The following is a 17,342-nucleotide window of genomic DNA, read 5'->3' as shown; positions in this document are numbered from 1 at the left end:
AGAACTGCAGAAAACCTGACCAGTTCTGGAAAAGAAAGAGGTTTGGGATTCATTCCTTCTAAGTCCATAAAGCAGGTCACACTAAAAAAAAGCAGAGATTGACATCAACAAACGGGGAAGAAAACACTAGACCCTATTAGTTTTGAAACACTCTCTCTTGGGGCTCAGTGCCCCTGGTTAAATACAACTCAGGCAGATTCCATGAGGAAAGATGCTAAACTGCGAGCCAGGCCCTCATCCCTTTCAAGGGTCCTGTGCTTCTGAGGTAGCAAACTGACACCTGCCCACATGTCACCCCATGCCGTGATTTGCCTCCTTAGATATCCAAGTACCAGCTCAGGGGGACTGATTTGGGACTGACTTTTTACTAAGCCTTGGCAGGATACCTGAATTAAAAATTCTCTCCTCAGAGGCTCAATCCTGTAAATCTTTTCTAAGGAAAACAGAAAGATTTCATGCCTTAAAAATGTATCTGCAGTCACTTTCTTTTAAAATTCAGTGGCTGGAGAAACAATTCTGTTCTAGGTTTGCGAACCTGTCTCTCACCCAGGCTAGAAAATAAGGGTGTTCAGATTCCTCCCTCCCCACAGTAGTCTCCAGAGAACAAAAATTATCATCTTCTTTACTTGTTTTTCCCAAATTACCTGTTGAGGATATATCCTGGGCAGCAAAGAATTCAAGATCCATGGTGGTGTAAAAGCCCTTTTCAAGAATGCATTCCATTTTTCCATTTGGTACCCTGGTGGGCTGTCTGGAGTATCCACATCGGTTAAAGCAGAGATGCTGGGCACTGAGCTCGGTGCCCTCCTCCCTCCTGGGAACAAGGCGGGAATGCAAACTGCATTGTGCACTATCATAAAAAATGTTGGCTTGGTAAAACGTCTTCCAGGATGCAGGATTTTCTTTTTGTTCATGCTGATAAGGAACAACCTTCTGGGAAATCCAAAACCAGGGGGCTTTTTTGTCTGATTTTTTTGGTTTGCAGTATATTGAAGGGGGGAGATGCACTGTTTCTACTATGATTTTACAGCTTACATTAGGATTTTACAGGAGTCCAAAAGTCCTTGGTAACCTGGCTGTGGTTTTCTGATTTTCATACACCAGTGCAACAGTACAGTGAAGTCCCAACAAAAATCAGGCACTTTTTGCTGTCTATACACACAAATAACCAGAGATAGGTCCTGACCCCAGATAATCTAAAGCATCCCACCTAAGGGCAGTATTTTAAAGAGATTTGGCTTTCATTTTTAATTTTACTTCCATCTTTGAAAATAAGAAATGGGAAAATGTGAGGCTGGTGAAAGGAAGGCTAATTTGCCTGGCTTCCTTCTTGTAGGTTTTACTGAATTATCCTGCTGCCCTTTAGCCATGTTTTGGTATTAACTTAGCTGTAGGCTTAAGTCATGCCAAAGGCAGGAAGGATATGAATTTTAATTAGACACCCATCTCTCACTGAATCCTCCTAGGCTCCTTTGAAAATCCAGACCCTAGAGCTGTCATGTATGTGTGCGTGCTTGTTTCTGGGCATGTTGTATATATTTGTGCATACACAAATCTACATAAATAAATAAAGTGACATGATCAGATTTTCAAAGGCATCCAGTCTTGAGAAGCACCCCCATAGCTCTCAACAAGAGTTGGTGCGTGCTGAGCTCGTGTGAAAAACCAGCCCAGATCTCCAACTCCAGGGAACGCTGAACTTTCCACAGCCAAGGCCTGAGACGAACACACACAATTTCTGATCACAATTAAGTTTTAATTGCTTTAATAGATTCTGATCTGGGGATGGGCAGAACAATGTAGCTTTCTAAATGGTTGGCTTTTCGGTTCAAACCCACTTCTGCTAAGCAGTGACAGCATCAGGCATCCTGCCAGCCTGAGTCCAGAGGGCTCCGAGGAACAGCTCACAGGCTGTGACAGGCTGGGGCAGTGGAGGCACTCAGGAAGCCTGCTGTACAATTCCTATTATGTTAAAATGGGGTGAAAAAGAAATAAAGTTAAACAAACACCAGAAGTGCATATTAAAATGTAAATGCAAGCTGTATTTATTTAAAGGGCGGCTATGATTGCTTAATTACAGATCTTTAAAAAAAAAATATCCCTGGCAATTTTTTCATCTAAACAGCTTGTTTTCTGTGCAGGGCTAAGAAAGGCAGGCAAGGTTTATGTTGGTGATGACAGAGCTATTGTAATCAGCAGTTTCAAAGCTGGTACCTATTTTCAGTTTTGATTAAATTGCCTAAACTACTAAAAAAGGCCATTTTTAGTTATTCACACAAGTAACAAGCAAGAGGACTCTAGTATGAGTGTAAAGGAGTGAAGGCTCCTAGGAGTGCTTCTGAGAGCATTTCTCATGGCAGTCAGCCTCACTGGAGACAGTCTCCCCATGGTCACAAAGGGCAGACTTACTTTGAAAAGAAAACAGAAACACCGAGTTGCAAAACCACAACTTCTGACAAAGGCAGAGACTGAAGTGATATCCCACTGCCTTAAAAAAAAAAAAAAAAAAAAAAAAAAAAAAGGCTGGACTCAACTAGAAAGAATTCAGTAAGTGGCAAAGAAGAATCCATGGATTATGGATGAAAGCAGTGCACCCAAGAAGTTAAACTGGAGCCTGACAGGCCTGAATGACTCACTAGCATGCCAAAATGGCCATTGGAACTTGTCTTTTGACTAACAAATCCCTCACTCCCACGAAAATTTTCTCTGTAGCTGACACCACCAATCCCTTGCCTACAACCAGCATCTTTCCCTTGCTTCCCACATTAAGGAGAGCCTTGGATCACCACCACCATAACTCAGCCACTGCAGAAACCACAGTATGGAGAAGCTGGAACATTCTAGAGTGTGGGAAACTTTATTTTGAAGAGGTCACTTGTATGCAGGTCAAAATGATCCTTCTCTATCCTTATTTTCAGTGTGAGCAGTTTATGGAGCAACATTTTGAAAGCACTTTTTTTAAGTGGAAGGTGTCTCGTTGGAACAAACGGTCCCTTCCAACCCAAACAATTCCAGGATTCCAGGATTCCATGCAACAAGCAGAAAAACTGCAGTTAGTATCAGCTGTCTCCTGAATAAATGCATAGAGCTCTCTAAAACAAAAGCTGCTTAATCAAAGTACTAGTGATCTACTTTTTAAAATTGGTAATTCTCCCACATTTTAAACCAATGGCACTTAAAGGGGATAACATATAATAGAGTGCAGTGTTTTCCAAACTACTGCAATTTTTCAGGTGTCACGAACACAAATCTATTGACTGATTTATACTAATTACTTAAAAAAGATGCTCCAGGGCAAATCACACACCCTCAGTCAATTTACAACAGAGGCCATTCTGTAAGTGACAAGGTGTGCACCTACTTTTGAAGAGCTGTCAGACTGAAAAGAAAATAAATACTGAACTCAGAGAAGATATATAGAATATGTGGTTAAGCAAACACAGAATCCTCATCATATTGTTAATTGTTAATGTTAACGCATATTTCCTTTTTCATCATCCTGCAAAGGCAAATGTCACCACAGGTATAAATATTAAATTTACATAATGATTAAAGTGCTAATTCTTATATTTCCTTGAAAAATACTTTTATAGTTTCTGTGAACACATAGCACTGATGACAAGACAGATACCAGGGCAGGCAACCTCACAGGAGCACCACACAGTTAAGGGAAGCAAAAAGGGTCCTCCTAATGCCATGAAGGTTTTTTTGCCTTTTCTTTTATACCCCTTTTATACCTTTTTTACAACTTCTGTATTTTTTGTGCTTTTTGCCTACATTCTTGGACTTGTTTGTCAAGCTGAGAGGCTAAACATTTTAGAAGCTTCGTAGGTACGGATCAGTGTGCCCCAGACCCCAAGGTCCTCTCCAGAACACATTCTGTAAACTAAGATAGAACCATCAGGGGAAGGTTCCTTGGGGAGGGGGGCTCACTTGAGCCTCTCATTGGGGAATCTTTGATAGATCTGCTAATTAGTAACACCTCTAATGATATACCCGATCTTTTGGATTGGTGATTTGTGATGTGCATTTCAGTGCATTTGAGCAGTACATGTGCACCTAAGGATCCTTAAAATAAATACCAAGGTAAAATCCCATTTCCCCTTCTAACCATGTTTGACTCTTGATTTTAAGACCAGGAAAAGGCATCACTCCCCTCCCATTTTGTGATTCATGGGGGATGTTCTGTAACACATGCAAACAAAGCTGATCCCTAACAAATCTCTGCTGCTCACTGACATGATGTGCAGCAAGCTGGGATCACTCATTTGGAAAAGAGATGGAACAATTAACAGCCCACAGTGACAGGGTCAGGATAGAGTCCAGATGTTTTTAAATGCATTTGAATAAAACTTCTTTTTCCAGGGGGGAAAAAAACCAAAAACAGGTAACCATTCATACCTCTGTCATGTGCCTGTTGGAATCATCAGGACAATATGGCCCTGTGTTTCTGGGAAGAGGCTGGAGCCCAGTTCAGCCACCAGGCTGGTTGTCAGCAGTGCTGGGCCAGTCTGTGTGCAGGCTCCCACCAAGGTTCCTGACTCTGTCTGCAATTACACATTAGCAAATGGCATAACCAGGTGGGACATGAGGGTTGACAGGCCAACAGTCTTTTTCACATTCCCACAATATGATAGAATGTAAATATAATCAAAGCACAGTTTGCATTAGCACCAGTGGTGAAAAATAGGATGCCAGCATTGTCTAGCACAACAGCTGTTCGGCATCTGAATGAAATACTGTATCCAGTATTCACCCATCTCATAACATGATTTTTGTAAGTCTCAGAGGTCACCTAAATACATTTATTGACTTCATTATTTTTATATAGGGAGAAAAAATTGATGGTGCTACAGAGCTGAGCAAATAACTCACAATAAAATCTTTATTCAATATATTTCATCTTTTTTTACTGTTCCTGCAACACAATGAAATTCTTACATTTAACCATTATCTAAAAACACTATCCAAGAATTTCTGCAGTAAATTTTTTTATGCTACAAGATGTTCTTGGAAAGTTCAGAGTGAATGTTTACCATTATAACTGTGTTTATTATTTAGATAAACCATGCAGCAGTCTTTCTGACTTTCTCCATCTGACTTACACAATTCATAGTACAATATGACTTGTGAATTTTACTGGTATCTGTACATGACAAATCCATGAACAGTTGGTTAGAGTGGCTCAGATTCTGGGACTTGTCAATAATTAATTTCAAGGGGAGTAAAATTAAAAGCAATTTGAAAGGATCACATCCCAAGTTTCCTATCCAGAGGAAACAGAGACCAGAAAATGTGATAGAAATGCACAAATCAGAGGTTGATTAGTTGTACATATTCTAAAATAAAACTCCCTGTGGCATTTTATATGAGAGCCTGGATATATTTGGTGGCCTTTTTTTATTTAAAAAAAAATATATTCCATTTCACTGAGCAAACCATTTCACTCATATCCTGAGTGGGAGACAGCCAAATCTCCTCAGATGCTATCAGTTACCCCTGGCCCCTTGGCAAAAATCTGGTGACACCTTAGCTGATGAATGTATGAAAGGAGAGAATATAAGTAATATTCCTGAAACCAATACTTTTTGCATGAGAAGTGCAGCCCGTGACACACTCAGGTAAGGTACATCATTAGGATTGTTCAGCACACAGTATCAATTCCTGCTGCTAGAAATGGGTACCAATTTCACAACATGCAGCCCTGAAAAGCTGGTTTGCTTCAGCGAGCTCCTCTTTGGATCTTATTTTGAAGCAGACTAAGGAACTGAGACAACCTCAAGTACAGTTATGTACCTCTTCATAATGCTCATAGGGATGAAACTCTTCAAACTGAATGAGGTCTGAAATTTGCCTGAGAATGCTTTACCCATTCTTATTGAAACAAATGAACCAACGATTGAAGCACAGAGCTGATTATGACCACAGAAATAACTCAAAGCAAGACCCCCACTGGCTCACACAAAGGGATGGTTCATTGGCTGTGCAGGGTGTAAGGAGGAACAGCACAGATGCCAACTGCACTGGGGACAGAAGGATGCTGAGCTGTGTGTGTATGGACAAGTTTTATCCTTTAACTGTGCACAGGGGATTCTTCAGATGTCTGCTCAAAAGAATTTCAGTCACAAGCTCTGCACAGAAATGCCTCTTCTATGATGGGGAGAAAAGATGCAACGATTTCTAAGGCCCTAAATAAAAAGCCAAGCCTTTTCCAAATGTCCTCTGGATTTTCATGCATTTCTGACCACATTAAATTTGCATAATGAGTCCAGGAGATCTAAGTGAAGTATTACTCGATTTTTGTAATTGCCAAAAATACACCACAGGAACCAGACTATGACAGGATATTATGGTATGAGAATACTACAAGTAGGTACCACATTCTCATGATGGGCTCCTCTGTACCCAACCGTGAGCAACTCTATGAACTACAGTTAAGTTCCAAACCTTTTCCTCATTAATATAAAAGTACAGGTCTAGCTCTATTTCGATCTCATAGAGACCCTCCCCCCCGCCATGGCACTTTTATGGTTTTGGTAAAAGAAGATGGAGTTCAAAAACAGAGATAACAATGGTTTCATGTAGTCTGCAGACAGTGGCAGGGAAGGGTAGAGAAAAGCTCTGGCACCCATGACATCCATGTTCCACAACATTTCTATCACTGATACAGAAGTACTATGACACTGTCAATCTTACTTTCTTTACAATCCTTTACACCCCTTACTACTACAAGTGATTTCCCAGATGATTGCTTGGCAGAGGTTCAACGGAGGTGCCCACACACCCACAGTCCTGTTTCAGCGGATACTCTTTCCACAAAAGAACAAAATGGATTTGTCCCTCTAATGAACTCCTCCTGATCTGACACATGGGACACGAACGGCAGGGTATCAGTTTAATTTCTAGCAGCCACATGTCTCTCAGTTTGCCCAGTCAGTGGAACTCTTCCCTTTGTGGGCAACCTCAAAAGAATGAAACAAATCAGGGAAGTGACTGAAGTGAAGCACATGGAATTATTTTCCTTTCTATCTGGAGAGTCTTTCAGGGAGACTTCAGGGTGACAAAAAATAAAAACAAGGTTAAAATCCCTACTTCCATGAAATCAGTGGGATTTTTGCCATTGACTCCAGAGGAACAAAAATTTCTTTGTGCAATACTTTGAAAAAGGCTGCATCCAGTCCTGTTCAGTACATTACCCAGTGTATCAGCCCTGGCTGCTACTGATTTGCACCAGGCAAGAATCTCATCCCTGTACTGCCGAGATTCACCCTCTCTCAGTCCTTATTGTTACTCACCAGCCTGAGCCTGTGCTGCAGATAAATAGTGGGCTTTAATCCCCAGGACTCTCAAACCAATGCCTTTCACCACTGCCAGATTCCCATTTTGTTTTGTTTCTTTAATACGAGCTTACAGAAGAAGGAAACTGATAAACTTCCTCCTGCTTAGATTGCAGGAGCACAGGATAATATAACAAGTTAAATGAAACATTAGGAGAAATAGAAAGCACTTTAGAAAACATGCTCTGCCTCTTTAACATTTCAAATTTTTCTTTTAACGTAAAATTACAGCATAATATAAGAAAGGAACCCAGCAAGATACTTTATCACAATACTTGGGCAAATTTAACTCATCTCAAGTGTTATTATAAGAAATAGAATTTACTGGTATGGACTTATATTCAATAGCACTCCTTCCCTTTTTAATGAAATGTCATTATTCCAATACAAATCCTTTCATTCTGCAACCCGCTCCCCCCTTCATCTCACTATATTTCATTTCCTGCAGTTATGTGATATTATTGCCTTTTTTTTCCACAGCTATTGATTTAGGTGTATATGGTTATTACAATGCAAAATAAAACAGTTCCCCCATCCATTCTACCTTGTACCATTGAACATTAACTTAATTTGTTTCAAATCTGCATTTGATTTGGCAAGGAAACCATTTATCTTTATGAAGAAAGCCCTCATAAAGTAGGGACTTCAGGAGATCACTGCTTTAAAAATTTAATAGCCTTGTGTCTTATACACTAGAAAAATGAATTAAACCTTCAAATATTATATGTCTCAATGTAACCTTTTTGCATTTCATACTATGTTTAATTCATTATATCCCAGGAAAAAAATTAGATAAAACCTCACTAGATTTAGGGTGGTAGTTGGTTCTCAGTTTTGTTTTGACTTGGGCTGGGTATTCCACATTCTAGGATTAAAAGTCTTTCAATACAGTATTAGCAGTTGGATGTAGCTGATGTTCTTGGGATGGAGCTGGTTGTTGGGTATCTAATTTTCTTGGTTTGGTTCTCAGCACTGATAAGAATCATTAAGTCCTGAAGCCACCAGCAATATCTTTAAGGATGATTTTTGTGGCATGAGCAAAGGACAAGCTGTCGGAGTTTAACGCAGTCACGAATCAAAATATTTTATGTATTATCATTATAAATGGAATATTTGAACAGCAATGTAGCATAGGGTGACTTTTGTATGACTGGTGAATAAGTAAGGTAGGAAGCAGAAATATCTATGACTGCAATGGAAAAGTTCTGGTTTACAGAAACAGTCACTGTATGATGAGGCTGATGAAAAACACCAACAACAAAGAGAAAAAATCAGTTTAGCTGAGTTAAAACTGAGAACTGCTTTAGGTATTCAAGACGCATATTTCTTGGAAAAAACAAATATTTCACATTTTACATTAATATAGTCATTCTGGACATCTTTTAAATGGTGGTTTTCCTTTCTTCAGTTTGTTTTTCTGCTCTCACCAACAAGAGCTGTGTGACTTTCATGGATTCATTAACAATTCATTTTTCACCATCACTGAACACACCAAAATCAGCTGCAGTCAGAAACCTAAATACCTTTCAGGGCCTGGAATCATTGGCCAATGTCTGCAGTGCCAGAGGGAAGATAAAGGTCCCTTTAACAGACAGATCTGCTGACCACACTGAGACCCCTGAGGCAAAACTCCAGAACTGGAGGCACTAAACCTCTGAAGCCCAGCATTCAGATTTGACCATACCCTGGCACAGCTCCTCCCACACTCCATTTCTGTGTGCATTTGGAATTCACCCAGGATCATGAATCCTGGACCCAGGAGTCTACAGAGCAACAATCCTGCTACTCCCTGTTTTCTCCCAGATGTTCTGCTCACTCATGCACCTCTTCTGTGACTTCTTTTGTCAGAACAAGCTTAAACAACAACAACAACAATTTTAAAAAAAATTAAAAAAACAAAATCCAGTTTCTGAGGTTGATTCCTGGGAAGGTCAGCTTCCCAAATACAGGTGACTGGAAGAGCAGATGTGAGGCAGACTGTGAAGGTAGACAGCTCATATGGCTTGGTCTGGCTGGATCTGGCAGGAAGTTTAAGCCTAAATTAGCAAACCAGAAACACATCATCAGGCTCAAGTCAAGACCTAGCAGTCAATAAAACTGTGAGTAAAGATTAGATCACTTACTCAGATGAAGAGCTATAAAGGTAAAAATACCCAACTCTAGGCAGGTTGACCTTTGTAAACTGGGATGAAAGGCACAAACAGTATGGCACACAAAGTATAAATATTGTATTGTCTCACTGCAGAAGTATTACCAATTAATTGGTTTTAAGTTAGAACTCTCAGCACTGAAAAAAATCACAACCAAAAGATACCTAAAATAAGGAGTTTTAAGCAGAGAGGCATCATGAAAGAATGAAAACTTATGCAGAAGAAAAAGCATCTCAGAGTACCCCTGAAAGAGGACAACCAAGTGAAAAGAAGGGGGCAATAAAACAGCCAGAAGTTGTGTAAGTAGGGAAAGCAGGAAGCTCATAATGTTCAAATCAAAAATAAATTCCCCATCACAACAACTTACATCAGCCTGCAACGCTGTATTACGGAGCTATATTCTTTGGTACACCTAAGTTTTATTGATTTTATAACTATAAAGAAAACAGGAGACACTAGAAATACATTGCACATGTCTCATTACAAATCTCCCTGTCTGTATCTTAGAACATTCTTAAGCTGCGTTTAGCAAGCAACCTGGAGAGCACTGATATACTGTGTACACATATTAGAGACATGACTGTATTTGCCTATTTCTTCCCAGTAGGTAACAACAGGCTGTTTTCATTGGATAATCTCCAGAAATGAAATCAGAGCACAGCATTGTGATTACTCAGCTCATACAATGAATTCCCAGTTTCAGTAAGAATAAGTAACATTCTAATTTAGAGTTGATATTTGACACTGTATATGAGGGGAGGGGTCTACTTTCCATTTTCTCCTTAGACAGCAGCAGTAAACTGCAAAACTCCCTGCTAAAATGTATGATCTTTGGAGAATGCTAATTGACCTACTAAAGTTGGCTTATTTTATTTGGTGAAATTTGCTTATCACAGGCCTCTAGGTGCTCTACATAAACAATATAAATGAAAATAATGAATAGACCAAATACCTAAGTGACAATGGGGACCACATCAATAGCTGTCTGCCCAACAGAATTCGGCTCAAAAGAAACTGTATTATAGCATCTGATCATTCCAGAAGAGAGAACTTTCCCCCCTTCTGAGGTTTGTTTTATTTCCAAGCACAGGGGGATTTGTTAGTTTGAGGCAGATCAGGTGTATCCGCCCCTTGCAGACTGCAGAGCACAGCAGTTCTGTGGATATGAGTACGTGCAGAAGGGATGCCATCCTGTGGGTGTGCAAAGTGGATATTCAGGGAGGGCAGCCGATCCTGAGGAGAACAGAACACGCTCCCACACTGCCAGGGTTGACTTCTCCAGTGCAGTGGCTGGTCTGAGGCAGCAAACAGAGCAAAGCTGGTTCAGCTCACAGCGAATCTGGTGGTTCCCTACAGGCCTAAGGACAGGCACAACAGCAGTAGAGGTTATCTCTGATTTTATGCACTTTCCAGAGTAGAGAATTTCTCTCGAGATAACCTAAATTATTTTGTTGTTGCTGTTACTATTTCTGTGCATGGAGTCTGGGGAGATTTCTAAACAGGATGAAATGAGCACATCATCTTCATCATCTTCTCATGGAAAGGCTCATCCAGCAGCATTGTTCTTCTCATGAAAAGGCTCATCCAGCAGCAATGTTCTCTCTAGGTCAATCAAGTCAGAAAACAAACCACATATGTAGGAACATGGGAAGGATCTGAGAGCAAACCAGTCACCCAGTGTGAGTCACCATAATGCTTGAGGGATATAAACCGTGAAACTGCAAATTTAATACTGAAATAACCAGACTAGACTTATGCTAGGTAGCTAACAAAACGAAGTTCAGCATTGCTTCATTAACCAGAGGCTCAGGGAGCTTCACTGCTCGCTCTGACCTTGCCAGGTCCAAGCTGCTGGTGAGCTGGAGGCTCAGGTGGCTCTACAGCCCCCTTGTCCCACAAGAACAGCTCTGAAATACCAACTGCCCTCCCTGATGTGAGGGACAGAGGGACGGCCGCCCTTCACTTTGGAAAGCAGAATCCCAGGCAGGAGCAAGCACTGCCTGCCAACCACGAGTGTCCCACTGACAGCACCCCAGTCAGGATATCAGACTGTCGGCTGTGACGTCTCTGTCACTTCATTCACAATTCCCAGAACTGTGCAATGCAGCTGTCTTAAAACCTAAGTGTTTCTGCTGATTTCCAGGCCAGTGAAAGCAAAACAAACAATAATACCTGTTCTTTGTAGATTTCATACCCCTTCAGAGCAGGTACATGGAGTTAGAGACATTCCTCTTCTTCATGGATTTAAAAGTTTGGATGGGAAGAAGCCTCATTCAATCTCCTGCTAATACAATATGAAACGCTCTTCACAGCTGTAATTTCCTGTAGCATCTAAAATGTTTCCTGTTAATATTTTCCATGTTGTTGCTGGTTTTATGAAAAAAAATCCCTAAATATTAACATTTTCAGATGGCAGAATGGAAAAAGCTAATATAATTCTTAGAGACACAGCATACAAATCCAGAAATAGATCTAAAGGCAGATTTCTAAGCACTCCCTAAATTCTGGCACAGAGAACAGACCAAAACTCCAGTCCAACCTTCTGCTTTTCCTCACTCAGTACTCAGATGTTGTAATTTGACCTCGATTCTAGCCAGAAGACAAACCTAATTTCTGTAGCGTAAGACAGATCATGAACCTTTATTTTATCATTGTGTCCATATTAATTCTTCCATTCTCCCATTTCCACGGCAAATAATAATCCTACCTTCTTTATAATGCTTGGAGGAGAAAGCTTAGGCTCTTTTTCTGGGAGGTAAATTATAAATACTAACTATAGTTACTCTGTGCTCTTACTGTTGAGAGATTTTAGCTCAATGGGAAGTTTGAGACAGGGAACAATAAACACAATAAAGCTAAAAAGTAGGCAAAAACTAAACTAAACTAAAAAAACCCCTTGGGTTTTAGTCCTGTAGTGGCTCTCAGCTACCCTCAAAAATTCCATTTTAAAAGATTTAATGACTGCTCATTTTGTGAGCACCTAAAGGATGAGGGATGTCTACAAAGAGGACCAGGACTGTGCCCAGCATTCCTGGGAATTTTATTGCCCCAAGAAAAGTAGAACATGCCTGACCCTTGCAGACAGCAACAGACCCAGTGAGTAACTTCCATTATTATTTTGCCGTTTCTTTGTCCATGATGCCTGGAGGGCTGAGCCAGCTTGTAGGAGCATTAGTTTGGCTCCCCTGGTTGCCCAGCCCAATTACTCAGCAAAAACCAGTGGGCTGATGGCTCATCTGGTAATGGGAACTCAGGGACTGCCAGCCCTGTCAGTGAAGCTGGGTCATTTATACCCATATATGTGTCTGTCTGTCTGCCTGTGTCACCACCTGGCACAGGGTTACAGGATTTATGCAGTGGCTTTTCTCTAGCTAAGCAAGAAAAATACCAAATTGGACATATTTGCAGGCCTGTGCACTTAGTTCCCGAGTTGAGTGTGCAGATTACCATTTGTTCATGTATTTACCAACTCTTGACCAAATTTTCAGTAATGATCTCTACAGCTGTGGACATAACTTGAGTAGTCACAAACTATGGATATTGGCAATCAAATGTGAGTGCCCACAAATCTGGGAAAGATCTAACACTGGATCTGGGAGTGTACTTGTTCTGGCTAGGCACTGACTTATTCCAATGGAGAAAACAGTGAATTTGCTGAGATTCTTGGTAAACACAGTACCAGAAGGCAAGCAGACTAGACAGAAGATACAAATGTACCTCTAGTTTCAGAAAAGCTTGCAAATTGCCCTAGTTTGTGGCTTATATGGACAGTGAAAAATTCTCACTCTTCCCAGACAGCATTTGGGACACTGCTCAGTTTAACGTTCTATGCAGCTTCTGAAGAACTTTGTAACATTTATCATTTCCAACAAGAAACTTTTCTGCACTGCGAAAATGCATGTGATTTCAGCTTTGTCATAAATCAGTCTGTAAAATTTCTAGCCAGCTTTTTGTTAAAAAGTGAAAAGAACTCACCAGTGTGGTCATCTCGTGCCAGGAATGTGGGGCTGGCAAAGCCCTGTTCCAACAGGAACAAGTCGTGATCCTCTGGGTCACTCTGAATTGCACTGTCCTGTACACAGAGGTCGATTAAATCAGTTAGATGGAATGTGGGATACAAGTGAGCCTCAGAGTCCTTCCAGATACCAGGGACTCCTTATTTGCCCACCTTTTTTCTGTGGACAGCTGCAGGCGTTTCTGCCAGGCTGACACAGAGTGGAGCACGGGGCCCACGGATATTTGTAGATTAGTCCCGTTGAGTGCCACTACCGGGTTTTTCAAACTTGTGATCACACACCCATACCTTGCCAATTGTATCTCTTCATATTTGGATTATTTAGATGCAAATCCAGTGCAGATAGCAAACTCCCCCTCTCTCAGAACTCAATCGATTTTAAAAGCATGCGAGCGAAAGCCTGAGTGCTCAGAGTCTTTGCAAGCGTCCATGACATGAAAGACTTTAAGTGACTATAAGCTATTTTCCTTGCTGTCAAGCTGCCAGACAATTTTCTTGCCATTAGCACATGCCTATACAGGCCAAACTAATGCTTGCCTTTTTGGACATATGTGAGGAAATAAATGTAATTACAAGCAAGATGTAATCACAATTGCTTTACTATTAAAGCTGCTGTATGCTCTCATGGTTTAGTTAACAATACATGTAAAAAGTGGAATTGCTTGATGTTCTCAGAAAAGGGGAAAAAAGATAAATATGGCCTCTTTCATTTATATCTGTGAAAACACAACATTTAAATGCAGAATTTGACTTTCCAAATATCACACCAAAAACCTTTTAACAAAAACAGCAGGGAGAGAAAGCTCTTTAAACCATGATATTCCATGAAGGATTATGAAAATAGAGGTCATTGCAAGAAAGAGAATTGCAAATACAACTTGAAAAGCTTCTCACATTTGTAAATACATCGAGGAGAATTTATTCTTCTCTGGTTTTGCTACCAAAGGATATTTACAGGTTCCCAGGGAAAAAGGAAGAAAAAAAAATGACATCAAATTTGATATACTCTGTGTGGTGCAACATGCTGATGTGTAGTAGTAACACTCAACTGAGCTTCAAAGGAAATGAGTTTTCTAGGCTGGAGTTACACATTACAGGCCTGATCCTGACAACACACTGAGCATTTCCTGAGAGCTTTCGTGCGCCCTCAGCTCTCACTGAATTCAGAGACAGCTTTTGATTTCTTTTGGTGCTGGATTATGATCAGAAATAATGAGACAAAAATGTAGAGTGCTTCAAAGCAAGAGCTGAAGCTCATCTTCTTACTGAGTCCATCACACTGAGGCTCCTGCCCTTCATTAGGGCTCTGGAGTGATGAAATAGTAACAATTAGGATCGTAATAACCAAGTGAATCTTGGTTTGTCTGTTCAGACAGCCCCAGACTCACACAACGACATCTCTTACATACGCAGCATGAGAACAAAAGGCATTTGGGACACATGCATAGGTGCTTTGGCACACTGCTGACACACAAGTGGCTGAACACATTCCCAAGCCTTTGACAGACAGCTCTGATTAGCAGGTTTCAGTACCCTGGATCAGTGAGGTCTGTTTTTCAGCAAACCCCAAGTACCAACAGTCTTAAAATTACGCCTCTTTAACACACAGGCTATCCTATTTCCAAGCAACTAAGCCCACTGCCATGTGTGGAGGACGTGCAGGCAGCCCCTTCAGATGCGAGCCATGGGAGGTGCTAATTTGTGACAGACACAGCCAGCAGGTCGTGTTCTCCATCCACTGCTGATGAATGATTCCCAAAAACTGCAGAAGTTCAGTTCAGGTGTTATGTGCACTCTCAGATGACCAAGGCATAAAACTCCTGACTTGAACCAGGTTATCTGAAATTTCAGATATTTCTAAACTTGAGCCATGAAAATAAACTGGAATGGAGTGATGCGTACCAGAACCAGCCTGCCCTACCCAAACCTTCTGTGGCTGCAAATACTGGAGAAGGTCTCTCTGAAGTGTGTGTCACAGTACAGATGATAGTTATCCCCACTGAAACCAGATCAAACCCTGCTCATCTCTGCAAAAGGCCACATCCAGGTCTGTCTTTGCTGCTCCAGCCTCACAGTTTTGCTTGAACTTGGCAGGCACCTTACAGCTGCAAGGTGAAACTGAGGACTGAAATCAAGAGCAAAGCTCTCACAAGTTTTAGCAGAACTAGGATTTCACATTATGATTTCCTTCTGTACAAAAAAAAATCAAGGGGAGGATGGAGCTCAACTTCTCCCTGCCCAAACATCTGATACCAATAATACTTCTTTTACTCTGTCCAAAACTATATTTAAATTGCATTTCTGGCAGGTTTTGAGATGTATGATATAGATCTCCTGCTATCACATCAGATGTAGTTTCCTTCAGAACTGTTGAACCAGATGTAAAATGTGAGAGATGTAAAAAGTAAAATAAAAACCCTGCTCAGAGTAAAGTATTTCTGACATGTGGCTATTATATATGGGGTTTTAGATGGATATCTCCACTCCAGCTATTTAAGAAGGTACACAGTACCATAACTCTATTGGAGCTGATTAGTGCCAGCTACTTGTGATCAGTAGGAATTTAAAAACCAAGGGCTGCCAAACACTAACAATTTATAAACTGTATGCCAGCAATGTGCTGCAACTGAATATTCTGTAGTGCACTTAATTTCAAAGTAGAGCCATATTTAGAACACTGGGGGGGGGCGGGGCTGGGGCAGGGGGAGAGAGAAGCTAATATATCACACCAGTATTTGATTTTCAGCACTTAGAACTATACATGTTCTGTTTCTTACTGACAGAGAGAACCAGAGGCACAGAGTGAAAGGAATTCTTGTGAGGTTGTCAAGCAGTTGCACAGACAACAGGTATAGTTGTAAAGTAATTCTCCCTTTTCAAGCATAAAATTGTCTCTTACAAATCTCAGTCGCAAATGTGTGTAGGTAAAGATCTGAGTTACAAATGAAGAGCAGTGAACGAGTTCTTTGGCAGCAAAGGTGAGTCAAAGCACGGGCGACACCAGGGAAGAAACAGCTGCACTCCCAGCACATTAACATCCTGATTGTATCCCACTCCCCACAGACCCAATGATGACTTGCATGACATTCAACACTATCTGAGGAGCAAAGGAATTTAACCAACTGTCTGCTCTTAAGAGAGAAGGGCAATGATTCTCCTGTCACTAGTTTTATCTCTTTGCAACCCCTTTTTAGTTCAAGAAAATCACTCCTGATTTATCGTACTGAGAGGAGTATTAGTCTGAGCCTATTTCATTGCAAGACCACAAGTCCTTCAAAAAGCAGGGCTTCCAGTCTCCCAGGGACTCAAATTTGTCCCTCCCTGGTGACTGTGTGTCTATTAACATCCCAAAGACACTATGCTGCATAGTGCCTTCAGTTATATACTGCACCATGGACCACTCTAAAAATTAATGTAACCGTGTCGTGTGACCAAACCAAGAGAAAAAGAAGTGGGGAGAAAAAGCTATAAAGGCAGTGCATCCAATCATCAGGAATCAAAAAAGCCTTCTGAGAAAAAAAAATCCAATGAGACAAAAATTCATCGTGATCCCAGGAGAAAGGAGATGGCTTTGTCATCTGGAGCACCCTGACACCAGCTCAGCAACGCAGAGATGGACCCTACTGACAAATGGGCACAGAGTTGAATCTGCTGAAAAGCAAAGAAGGCCTTTTATATCATTCTTGTCCATGAAAGACACCCAAGGGATAATTTTTATTTTTTTTTACTCAGAATAAAAGACACCCACAGCTTAGAAAGCCAAAAAGCCTCACTGAATGGAACTGAGCGAGAAGTAGAACTAAATAAAATTCATCTATAATCCTTGTAGTTAGTTTCTAT

General features: G+C 40.8%; 1 long non-coding RNA gene across 6 annotated transcripts in view; it reads right to left on the bottom strand.

Annotated features, from left to right (window-relative positions):
- Nucleotides 1-4,859: 4,859 nt before the first annotated feature.
- Nucleotides 4,860-17,342, bottom strand: part of LOC116450029 — a 145,256-nt gene continuing 132,773 nt past the window's right edge. For 4 of the 6 annotated variants that reach the window (XR_004242636.1, XR_004242632.1, XR_004242631.1 and 1 more), the window contains 3 exons: nt 13,463-13,559; nt 11,660-11,768; nt 4,860-11,089 (listed from right to left, as the gene is read on the bottom strand). This is a non-coding gene — a long non-coding RNA (uncharacterized LOC116450029). Of the gene's footprint in view, nt 11,090-11,659; nt 11,772-13,462; nt 13,560-17,342 lie in introns of all 6 variants that reach the window. The other 2 variants (XR_004242635.1, XR_004242633.1) reach the window with 2 other exon arrangements.

The sequence above is a fragment of the Corvus moneduloides genome, chromosome 12 (assembly GCF_009650955.1).
Source record: "Corvus moneduloides isolate bCorMon1 chromosome 12, bCorMon1.pri, whole genome shotgun sequence".
Lineage (NCBI taxonomy): Eukaryota > Metazoa > Chordata > Aves > Passeriformes > Corvidae > Corvus > Corvus moneduloides.
The sequence above is the reverse complement of the archived record's forward strand: the minus strand, read 5'-3'. Positions and strand labels throughout refer to the sequence as shown.